We start from the raw sequence: 12,466 nt of genomic DNA, 5'->3' as shown, positions 1-12,466 counted from the left end.
CTCACGTTTGTCAGTGACCAGGTTTCATGTTCATCACACAAACATTTTCCAGCTGCGGGAACCAAACGACTTTGACTTTTAACGGCCAAAATTAATAAGATATCTGTCAGTACCTAAGATGAAATAAGTCTAAATTGCTTTCGTTATAAACCCAATAAAAAACAAACGGTAGCTAAAAAGGCACGATCTCCCAAACTGTTTTCTGTTGCGATAGGAGAAATCTGCGTGCGTGACTCCGCTCCCGAGCCAGGCGACCTGGCGACGTGGCGGCGACAATAAATAAATGTCACCGTGACAAATAGAAAAAACCCTGAATGCAATAAATCACGCCATTCATTGATACCGTTTAAAAAAGCTTGGATTAGATATTTTTTTAGCAGCGCAGAGGGAATTGCTTTTGAGAAGGTAGCTGAGAGCGTACTTCCACCGCATAAAGCAATGTGACACAACTTGATGTCCTAACAATAAGGATTATAATTCTATACATTTTAAAATGCATAAAAAAGTTTGGACCCGATAAGATTTGAACCTGCAACTCTCTGGCAGTCGCTGCCTGATCGTTTTACCACTAAGCTGCGGCTCTCCTACCGCCGATGCCGAATTTAGTGTATGCCTTTTTATATCAGTCTTGTACCAATATTTAATGCATAAAAAAAAATATAATTATAATATTTATTTATTCATTTATTTATATTCTTATTCTAACACTATCATTACAGAATACTTAAACCTAATGCGATAGTGTAGCTTTTTTTTTTTTTACATAATCTTAACATTATAATATAACTTAAAAAAATTATGAAATGATAATAATTCTTTACGAAAACGCTTACAATATCAAAATAATGCTAATTTAACGATGGCAGTAAGTTCCACAATCCGCGTACAAATTCGTTAGTACGAATACGTACGAATACGTAGAAAAACCATCATGATCAGTCTGCCTTATATAATGATCAATACAAGGAGACAAAGCTTTTATTGCAAAGGTTGATTATAAAATCTAAGAACAAAAGCTGGGAGGCTGTCTGTGAAGAGGTCGACCAAGACGTCTGGGGTCTTGGATATAAGATTGTCACAAAAAAGCTGAAAGGAAATCCTGCCGTTCAAATTAGTATGAATAAAATCGATGAAGTTGTTGGTGTACTTTTTCCTAAGCACGAAAAGTTTACGCGAATAGTAGTCCCAGTGCAGGCAGTTCCGGAAGTCACAGACGATGAACTTAAAAAAGTACGAGATCGAATTAAACTAAAAAAGGCACCAGGCCCGGACCATATACCACCCGAAATAGTAAAATTGGCCACAAGTATTATACCTGAAAAGATTAAAAACGTTATGACTGGGGTGATTAAATCAGGTATTTTCCCAGCCATTTGGAAAACAGCAAAGCTAGTATTGCTCCGAAAACCTAACAAAAAAGCTGATGATCCCGCTGGTTATAGACCACTCTCCCTACTAGATTGCTATGGTAAACTGCTAGAAGCAATCTTATTAGGCAGGATAGAAGAATTGCTACAAAATCATTGCAACTTAGCGGATACACAATTCGGATTTAGGAAAGGAAAGTCCACACTTGGCGCAATTGAAAAGGTTGTAGCAATGGCGGAAGCGGCGAAACAAGGCACACAACGTAACAAAAAATTATGTGCATTAATAACGCTTGACGTTAAGAATGCGTTCAATTCAGCGCCTTGGCAAGCTATACTCGAAGAAATAAAGAGAAGAGGCTTCCCTCAATATATGTACAACCTTATAGATAGCTACCTAGATCAAAGACATGTCGTTGTAAGAGATGCTAAGGGAACGACAAAAACGTTTGAAGTAAGCAGTGGGGTACCACAGGGCTCCATTTTAGGCCCAACACTGTGGAATATTCTTTATGACGAGGTGCTGAGATTGGATTTGGGATCTGAGGTCCAGCTTGTAGGCTTCGCTGATGATCTAGCCTTAATAGTGACGGCCCAAAAAGAGTATGTGTTAATGAAAAAGGCCAACATTGCACTCGGTAGGATAAGCGACTGGATGAAACACAAGAGACTTAGACTTGCACCCGAAAAGACTGAAGCCATTATGCTTAGCGGAAAAAAAAGGTATGGCCCAATCTCATTTCTAGTAGACGGCGTAGAAGTTAGACCTGGAGAAAAACTAAAGTACCTGGGTATATGGTTTGACAGATGTCTGAAGTTCAATAAACATATTGAAGAGGTGTCGGGCAAGGCAGAACGCCTAACTGCAGCGTTAGGCCGGCTGATGCCTCGGCGAGGTGGACCACGTGCGAGTAAGAGAAAATTACTGGCATCAGTGGCCCACTCTGTTATGTTATATGGTGCACCAATATGGGTAAACACATTAAAGATGGATAAGTATAAAAAAATGCTGACAAGAATTCAGAGGCTGCTTGCCATAAGAATATGTGGTGCCTATAGAACTATCTCTTTAGAAGCCGTGCAGGTAATAGCTGGACTAATACCCATAGAGCGACTGGCTTTGGAACGTACCAGAAGATACAGAAAAGACAAAAATACACCTGAAGAGGAAAGAAAAAGAACGTTGATAGAATGGGAGGCAGAATGGAGAAGCCGTGGAAAAGGAGCATGGACCAGGGAACTTATACCGAACCTTAAAGAGTGGATGGAACGCAAACATGGAAAAGTAGACAGATGGCTAACACAGGTTTTGAGTGGGCATGGTGTCTTCAACACGTACCTGCATACCATAGGTAAAGCCATAAGTGACGAGTGCCCCTATTGTGGCGAAAATGATACTCCACAGCATGCCATCTTTGAGTGCCGTATGTTTGAACGAGAAAGAAATATGACTTTAGGAAAAGGAAGCAAGTTAACGCCTAAAAACTTTATACCCAGAATGCTTGCGAATAAGGATGAATGGGAAAAAGTTGCTAAATTGGTAAAGCTCATTATGAAAACTCGGGAAGATGACGAATGGGATAGGCAGAACATCGAAGCCTGAATTAAACAGCTGCCTTTCTGATGGAATACTTAGTGTAATACCGGAAAGTACAGTGGAGGATGGAGGAGGTTTTTAGTCCGCAGGTCACCCCATAATTATAGGTGAAGTCGGGCATGCCAGTTAGTGGTATCCATGAGGATATATCCTCCATATATATATAAAAAAAAAAAAAAAAAAAAAAAAAAAAAAAATACGAATACGTTAAACTTTCTCATATAAACTTTTAAATCCTATTGCAACTTCGAAAACTTAGCACTTTCATAATCCTAGTTGTACTACTTAGCGGGTGAAATAGTACACTCTTTCTTCGTGGACTTTCTTTGTCGGAACGTCATTTGGTGGCCCGTCTTTGTCGGTAACAGAGTAGAGAATATTCAAAAATTGTAAATTGACCCTGCCGGGTATCGAATCCGGGACCTCCATCTTAAAACCACAGCGGTCACCGCTGCGCTAGGTCGTCAACTATCATCCTTAATATTGTCAACAGTTAAGAGACGGAAATGTCATCATCATCACGTCAACCGGTTGACGTCCACAGCTGGCCTTTGTAAGGAGTTCCAAAATCCACGGTTCTGGGCCGCTTGTTTTCAGCGGGACCCAGCGACTCGTATAAGCACTTTTGAAACGCTAAATCTGTCTGTTTCCTCTACCACTGTTGGCTCTACTCGTGCCGAATCGAAGCCGGTAAGAAACCTTTTTAACAGCATAAGTTTTAATAAAATAATTCAGTCTTGGAGCGGTGTGCTTTTACGCAACCATTAATTGAGAAATACGTAGCTGCAAGCCATTAATTGTAGTAACCTCGCTGTAATAAACATCGGAAATACTATGTAAAGGTTATCGGATTTCTAACATATATATATATTAGAAATCCGAAATTTGAGGCTGAAATACGACATGTGTATAAAGAATCCTTGCCCCTTTAGCTTAACATCGTGTTTTACAAATTCTTACAAATAATTCACCCGCGACACGTGCCATGATCGATGAGCCGATCAGCCTTCAACCGAAACCGGTAAAAAGGAGAAAATATTACCGTCTTTACCGTTTCATGTCATTTATCTTTTTAACATAATATCATCACATTACTGATAAGTACGAGTAATAAAATAACATAATAATCAATTTATTACTTCCTTCTTGCTTTATTATTAGATCACACACACACACGCACACAGCTTACAGCATCGACGTAATTTTGCTGGCGGGTTTTTACAGAATATACAGGGTTTCTTACAGGGTTCCTTCGGCACGATTCTACCACAGAACAGCGAGACACGACGAACACGTACGAAGCGCTTTTCATCTACGTTTCTGATACGTACCGCTAAGGTTTGTAACGCTCTTCCCACATGCGACAAGGCAATAGTGAATAGACATTTTGTAGGCAAGCGCGCCCCAATTTATTTAGCATGCAGTGCATTGTGTCAAAAAACAGTGAGAACGTCTCACGCACGTCTCATTTACGTCACATACACGCGGTATGTTGCTAGCTAACAAACGATTCCCCGTTTTCCCCATTTCATAGTAAGCGTTTAGAACATTAGAGGTACGAGTAAAGAATTACTGTCAATTGCTGACTAACCGCATGTTCGAGAAACACTACTAAAGTAGAGTGATTTTTGATGCTTCAACATTAGTCGCGTACACGGTTTCAGTGCGTTCTTAGTTCTGTGGCAGCAACGTATTGAGTCTTAACTTTAAATATTTATGAATCAGCGTCTACATTAGATCAATTCTTAAGATTTTTGTTTTGCTCTTAATGAAGTTAAATAGAGGATAAAAGTTTGTATGAAAGTCCATAAATTTTCTAGTTATAAATAATATCAAAATCCGAAAATATACGGGGACGTAGTTGCGGGGAAAAGGTAGTTGATTAAAGCCGGTACAGATGCGAGGCACTGTGGTAAGTTAACAATTCAAAAGTCCGGGCTGGTACTGAAAAATTCAGTAGATACCCATTAAATACAGTTTACAGCAATAAATTATCAATTTATCCTTCCTTTCCCCTCTGATACATGGCGAAGACAAATACATCCGTCCCTTTTCCCCGTAAAACAAACGTGGAGGCACATTGACAGCTGTGATAAATTGGTTCTTTGCTGGGACAGAACAAATGCCCGCTTTAATTTCCTATTAGAAGAATTATTGGAAATTCATTTTAACATGTGTAGGATTGTTGGAGCAATCAATGTGGTATTAAGTTATCGGACATATTTGATTGATTTTATTTACTGTTTTTTATGATTTAGACAGCTGATTGGCATAAAGGGCAGCCTGCTTTCTGAGTCCAAGGCTGTGGGTTCGTTTCCCATTAACATGAATGTTTTTTAGTGTCTGGGTGCTATCGGTGTATTCTAAGTATTTATGTATATTGTTCATACAAACAAATTTTCATCAGTCTCAGTACCCATGACACAAGCTACGCTTACTTGGGGCGATGTATGTCATTGGTCTTTAGTAGGGAGTTCCAAATACCACGGTCTTGTGTTACTTGGGTCCAACGGCTCCCAGCCATACGCTAGATGTCATCCGTCCACCTTGTCAGGGGTCGACCAACGCTGCGTTTACCGGTGCGAGGTTGCCATCCCAGCACCTACAGCTCCCAACGTCAATCGGTTCTTCAAGCTATGTACGTCGGTAGCCCTGCTTTTTCTACGGATCTCCTCATTCCTTACTGGATCACGTAGAGATACTCCAGGAATAGCTTTCTCCATAGACCGATAAGTGACCCTGCCCCTTTTTATGAGACACATAGTTAGCGATCATGTTTCAGAGTCATAAGTCTTCACTGACTCTGAGAATGCCCGTCAGATGTAATAGTTAGCCGGCTTCGGCCGTGGCTAGCTACCAACAAAGACTTGCCAAGCAATGCAACGTTCCCGTACGATGTTGCTTTGAAACGGTAGGGATTTGGGATACCATCTTAAACACTTAACACCAGGTTGATTTTTGACTTGATTGAGATAATTAACAAGGGCTAACTTGTATATTTGTTTTATATTCCACTACAAATTAGACCTTGACTGCAATCTCACCTGGTGGTAAGTGATGATGCAGTCTAAGATGGTAGCGGGCTAACCTGTTAGGGTGTATGGTAGTCATACCCCCTGATATGTTTCTACGCGACATCGCACCGGAACACTAAATCGCTTAGCGGCACGTCTTTGTCGATAGTGTGGTAACTAACCACGGCCAAAGCCTCCCACCAGACAAACTTGTAGTATAATAAAAAAAATCCTCAGTCTATTAATGTTCCATAGATAGGCATAGACTTTCTAAGTGATAAGTGAGGGTTGTAGAGCATAGATCCACCACTCTATTTAAACGTAAGTTAACGGGCTAAATGTTATATATACTTGCGTGTCGTCTCGTTGCAAACGTTGTCAATCATTGGTTTCTTTATTTAGGTACTTTTATTTCGCAACCCACCAATCCACACTGGGCCAGCATGGTGGACTAGGCCTTGACCCCTTCTCATTTTGGGAGGAGATCCGTGCCCTGGGCCGGCAATGGGTTGATATGATGATGATGATAATGATGTTGTAACCAGAGCAGAGATATCTTTTGTAATACAGTTAGGTGGTTCTTTAAACCTAGGTCTTCCCTAATTGATTTGAAACCAGAATGATGTCATCTTATCATAGTATTTGTTATCGACCATAAAAAAAGATTTAAATCTCTGAAATAGACGTTAAATTACCCCATTTACCTACCAGAAGCGAAAAGGAGTGCTGTAACTAAAACAAAATACAATGCCATATAAATAATTAATGTTTGATTTTTTTGTTCTATCGGTACTTATTCAATCGATAACGCTGTTCATTCCATTCGGGGATATCGGAGTGAAAGCAATGCCCCGGAGGAAACTCGCATTATATTAACATTATCAGCTTTTGCGCGATTCGCGGATAACATTATGCTTTCAAGAGCAAACAAGTACGTAATACAAATAAATAACAATCAGGACTGGCGAAAACTGTATGAACTTTTAGACCTGGACATAATTTGGTGTCATCCAGTACTATCCGGTCCCCCCGTAATGCTTTTTTTTTAATTCATAGCCAGTGTGTTTTCTTATAATTTCAGAATCTAACGATACATCGTATACTCAAATTCGTTCGAACATGTTGAAGTCATGCTGGAGGAAAGAAACTTAGCTTTCAAACATTTATACTTGCAGCATGAAACCATCGCCTGTACACAAAGCAACACTATACAGGGCATGCAAGGAGCACGTCCTGTGACATGCCGCCCTGTGACCATCAATTTGAGGCCTAGGTGTTAAGACCCATGTGCCTGTAACTACACCGCTAACGAGTGGCGTGCACAGGGTTTTTGACCAGGGTATGCATAAAGCAGGTACATGGCATAAAATGGAAATATTTACCTCCAATACGACTTATTGATAATAAAAATTAATGAAAAAAATAAATGAAAAATTAATGAAATTAATAATTTGGGTATGCAGTGCTTTTGTGCATGTATGAACTGCACGCCACTGCCGCTAACCCTTCATACCGAAACACAGCTTTGCAACAATGCTGCTTAGCGGCAGAAATAAGCATGGCGATAGTACTTCCCCGGACGAGCGCTGTCACAAAGCTGTCACAAAAAGCTCTACTCCGACTAAAAACTGTTGACTTTGCCTTTAGTCCTGTTACAACTGTTAATCTAATATTTTCTACTCCATCGGTATCTGCTGGTTTGATAACGGTACTCCATTCGGGAATATCGGAGTGAGAGCGATGCCTCGGGGAATACATTTTACAATATCAGTGCTTTGTTTGCGAATCGCTTGGAAAAATAACAATGTACAAGCAAACAACCTTTCTGTTTACCTTTTAATTAAATATGAAATAACATTTTAAAATTGTTTCAGTGTAATATTAATTTTAAAACAGTAATTTCAATTGTATGTTTATTTAAAGTTTTACTAAAGTAATCAATTCCAAAACCCCTCCCTTTCCTGCGGGTGTCGTACGAGGTGACTAAGGGAATATTACAGAGAGCGGGCAGCATATACTGCGATCACCTATTCGGGAGAGTCTGCCCTTTGAAAGAGACCCTTAGTCCAGCAGTAGACTTTTGTAGCATATGACTGAAAGTATCAATACATCATTTAATTCGATTATATGTAGCGCGGAATACGTAGAGCGAAGTGAGGGGTAAGCTGAAGGTCGGAATAAGAAACCAGGTTCATAATTGAGCAGCAATTCAACTGCTGAGTAAAAACTAAATGGTTCGGACAAAAGTTTCGATTAATAGGCCCACATTGCTGATCAGATCGCTACAAGACACGGGACTCCTGTCAGAATAAGTAGGAATTAGGCCGTTGTACACTTGGTCAAGGGCTATGTTATGGAGAACTCTTAGACAGGCTTTCCTTACAATGTCTTCTTTCACAGTTAAAGAAAATTATATTTAATTGCTTTAAATGCTGGCCGGTTAGAGGTTTTGTAGCAATGTCTTACCCGAATATAACGTGCTAAGCTATTTAGTCTCCGATATGATGACGTCATATTGAAGTCAGAAGCTAACCGTTTGTTTTATTTGGTTGTTTGTTACTCATGTTTGGTCTAACCAACGCACCAATCTTGATGAAAGGCACGTATCATAGAGCCTGAATACTTTTTATCCCGTTAACGCTCTGGGTTAGTAAAAAATGCCTTTATTACCTATGCAGAGCTTCACTCGGACGAAGTCGCGAGCAACCGCTAGTTATTATAAATTGTACTCCACTTGGTCTACTTCATAAAAGGGGGACCTTTCAGCATCTCTCCGACTGTATTCAATTTGTAAGTCTCGAAGCTTGCCACTTGAAATTAGCAGCCAAGTGATGGGGGTTACAGCCAAGCATATTCACTTTAAGAACAGAACGGATATTGGGTCCAATTTTTCATACCAATTTTAACAAATGTAGTTATCTTAATGTAGAGTATGATAAACTTACTTCTATTCTAGGTGCCTAATTGAATCACGAAATATTTGGTTTTGAAGATTTATGATTTCTGGTTAAGTATACAAATCAGTCTTATATGGCGACTTGGGTGATTATTAGATGCTGTTTGTTTTAAGATTTGAAAAGATGTGGCAATTTTTTTTAGTATTCCACTACAATTTAGCCCTAGCTCTCCTGATGGTAAGTGATGATGCAGTCTAAGTTGGTAGCGGGCTAACCTGTCAGTGAGTAGTCATACCCCTAATCGGTTTCTACGCGACATCGCACCGGAACACTAAATCGCTTAGCGGCACGTCTTTATCGGTAGGGCAGTAAGCCACGGCAATCAGATTCATAAAAAAATAAGTCAATGCAGTAGATTTGAAGAAATATAAAGCTAAATATAAAATTATTTACTTCTTAAATTAAAATCCGTTAAAATATTTTTACTCATACTTATAAACAATAGGGCGTAATGAAAACTTACGTTATATTGTAAAGTACTATTCATTTAAGATTTTTTTCAATCATCCAACAAAAGACAAACTCATGGAAGATAAAGCCAAAACCTTTTTTGATTTTTTTCTAATTTTTGTCCTATTTGTCACATGTATAACGTTTAAATATCTATGTTTTGAGTAAACCTTTCGCTCCGGCCTCATAATATTAAACTTTGAAGAGGGTCCTCTCGCAAACTTATGGCTTATAGACAACTTCAGCAGTTCGGTTATTAAGTATTATTTATTTTAGGAGTTAAATTTGTTGAGACGTCTCAGGTATTTACAAGTATCAAAGTCTCAAGCATGACTTATTGAGCTCATAAACCATTTTCAATAGATTTCAATAGACTTTTGCCTCACTTTTGCAATAATTACTTATGTTAGAAATAAACCTGTTAGGGGTATGGCAGTTACATAAAACCCTACACCCCTGTCCCCTGATCGGTTTCTATGCGGCTTCGAGCCGGATGAGCGCTCAATCTCTTTATGATACGTCTTTGACGATAAGATAGTTAGCAGCCACGGCCGAAGCCTCCCACAAGACAGATTCTGACAAAAATGTACTACGTGTAAATGAAAACCGAAATAATACTTCAGATGCGGTAGAGATACATTATTAACTGTCTCTGAGACTTATCTGTGAAACCGAAACGCTAATCGTTTTTTAAGTAAACCATTGCTATAGTTTTTTCTGAAAGAAATCAGATACAGCCCCGACATCACATACAAAGGTAAAACCAAGTGACTTTTGTCAGTTTATTACTTTGCACGTGTCAGTCTTTTATCTTGAATAGGGTTGTCAAAAGTAAACACTTAAACTGTTTTAAATTTGAATGTATGGAAAAATAAAATTGCTTCTTCTGATTTAATATTTTTCATGGTGACTCCTTATGAAATATACTTATACGACCTTCAACAGTATTTCGTAATTATGCTAACGTATCGTATATCGTAACGTGCAATACTCCCTTACAAGTTAGCCCGTAATCATCTTAGACTGCATAATCACTTACCACCAGGTGAGTTTGCAGTTAAGAGCTAACTTGTAGTGGAATAAAACAATTCGACACAAATCCTACCAGTAAATATGCATGGACGAAGCAGGAGGACCAGCTAGTTCGAGTGTAAACAAAAAGGTTAAATTAAATTTAATGAACAGTAAAGCGGCATGTCGCAATTAAAGTTATTGTTTTAATGGCGGGTAGCAATTTCAGTAATGCTCCGAATATGTTAAAACTGTACTCGACACGCGAGACTATGTTCCGGGGCCTGTTTCTTTACGGTATAAATATCAGTTCGCGCTGACCAAAGTACATAGAATCATGTTCGTGAATTCACATTCTAGTATCTGCAATCTAAGCAGGATTTAGGATATAGGAACGGAATAGGAATCATCATTCTGAAATCAACCCATTACCGTCCCACTACAGGGTACAGGTCTCCTCCCACAATTGGAAGGGGTTAAAGCCTTAGTCCACCGCGCTGGCCCAGTGCGGATTGGTGATTTCTCCATAACTCTTATGGACGAGAAGAGGTGATAGTCGGTCGGACTTCGGCTCCACTTTCGCGGGGCCGAGTTCAAGTCCCAGCACGCACGTTATGTGCGTTTTGTAGGCAATTAAAATATCACTTTCCTCGACGGTGAAAGAAAACATCGTAAGGAATGAATGGGAATGATTTCTGCAAACTTTTTGGCAGGCGCTGTGTGTTTGTGTCCTGTCTGTTTTCACCAGTCTGGGATTATGGGTCTATGGCTATTAAGTGTGTATCAAATGTGTGAATTGTTTGATTTACAATTATAATTAACTATAAGTTATAATTATAATTAACTAACGTCAAATTAAAAGACAAAATACATTTAGAAAAACTAAGGAATGTAACTAAAATTAAAGACGTGACATACTGCATAAGAAAACTAAAATGGAGGTGGGCAAGTCATATGATGACGAGCAACAAAGAAAAATGGGTTAAGGATATAACCGAATGGTGACTATTTAATATTTAGGTTTATAATGGATTAACTTTAGATTAGGATAACTTTCATATTATTATTTTTTGTAAAATTGTTCAATAAAGGCTATTATTATTATTATTATGATTATTATAATTAATTAATTATATTTATAGGCACTTACGAATGATCAAGACATATAGGTCTGATCTATGATTTAAATGTATGTCATGGAATTCCGCAAAGTAACGCCTGCTTCTATCCAATACTACTATTAAGTAATATTATAAAAAAAATCATTTATTACAAGTGGGGCCACCTTTGAGAGGTCAAGTCTGTCAGTTTGTAGTGACTCTACCACCGGTTCGGAAGGCAGATTCTACCGAAAAGAAGCCGGCAAGAAACTCAGCAGTTGCTCTTTTCTGACATCAACAATTTACATTTTACATTTATTTTTCTATCTTAAGAGAGATGAAAGCGGAGCCGGATGCTTCCAAGCAACCTTGTCATTAAGAAATTCATCAATTGTATAGTAACCTAGCTGCAATAAATGTGTTTTAAAATATTCTTTAAACATATGCACTCGGAGGTCCAAAATTACCTTAGGATTCATATTATAAGAGCGTATACTTAGTACCACAACTGACTTCTGTACCTTTCGCGATATGCAGATGCCACTAATTTATAACCATTTCTTGTAAGTTTAATGTTGTCTTACAATAACTATATTATTATAAATATATTGTGACGCTACAGTATGTATCACTATTTCTTTAAACTTCTCCCGGAGGGATTCGGTATATATGCTAAAATACTAGCATACATAAATAAATACTTGATTGAACTCGTAATAGACGTAATGACTCTAGGCTCTCTTTTTATTGATTTACAAAGCCGCGGGTAATAATATGATAACAATATGATAAAACAAAATAAGGTGTTACAATAACTTTTGATAAAATGTAGTAATAAGTGATAACGTGAATGCACGTATGCGAGATTGTAAAAAACCATAACCGCATTCAAATTGAATGTTTTATTTGCTCCGAATGATGAAATGATAAATAGTGGATGTATTCAGTGAATGGAATAAAAATTAAATTT

The 12,466-nt window shown here is 38.4% G+C and overlaps 1 protein-coding gene across 1 annotated transcript in view; it reads right to left on the bottom strand.

Annotated features, from left to right (window-relative positions):
* LOC120634152 (complexin) overlaps positions 1–12,466 on the bottom strand; it is a 358,168-nt gene that overhangs the window by 258,479 nt on the left and 87,223 nt on the right. The window lies entirely within an intron of this gene.

This window comes from Pararge aegeria, chromosome 23 (genome assembly GCF_905163445.1).
Source record: "Pararge aegeria chromosome 23, ilParAegt1.1, whole genome shotgun sequence".
NCBI lineage: Eukaryota > Metazoa > Arthropoda > Insecta > Lepidoptera > Nymphalidae > Pararge > Pararge aegeria.
Note: the sequence above shows the minus strand (reverse complement) of the source record. Positions and strands in the feature narration are given on the sequence as shown.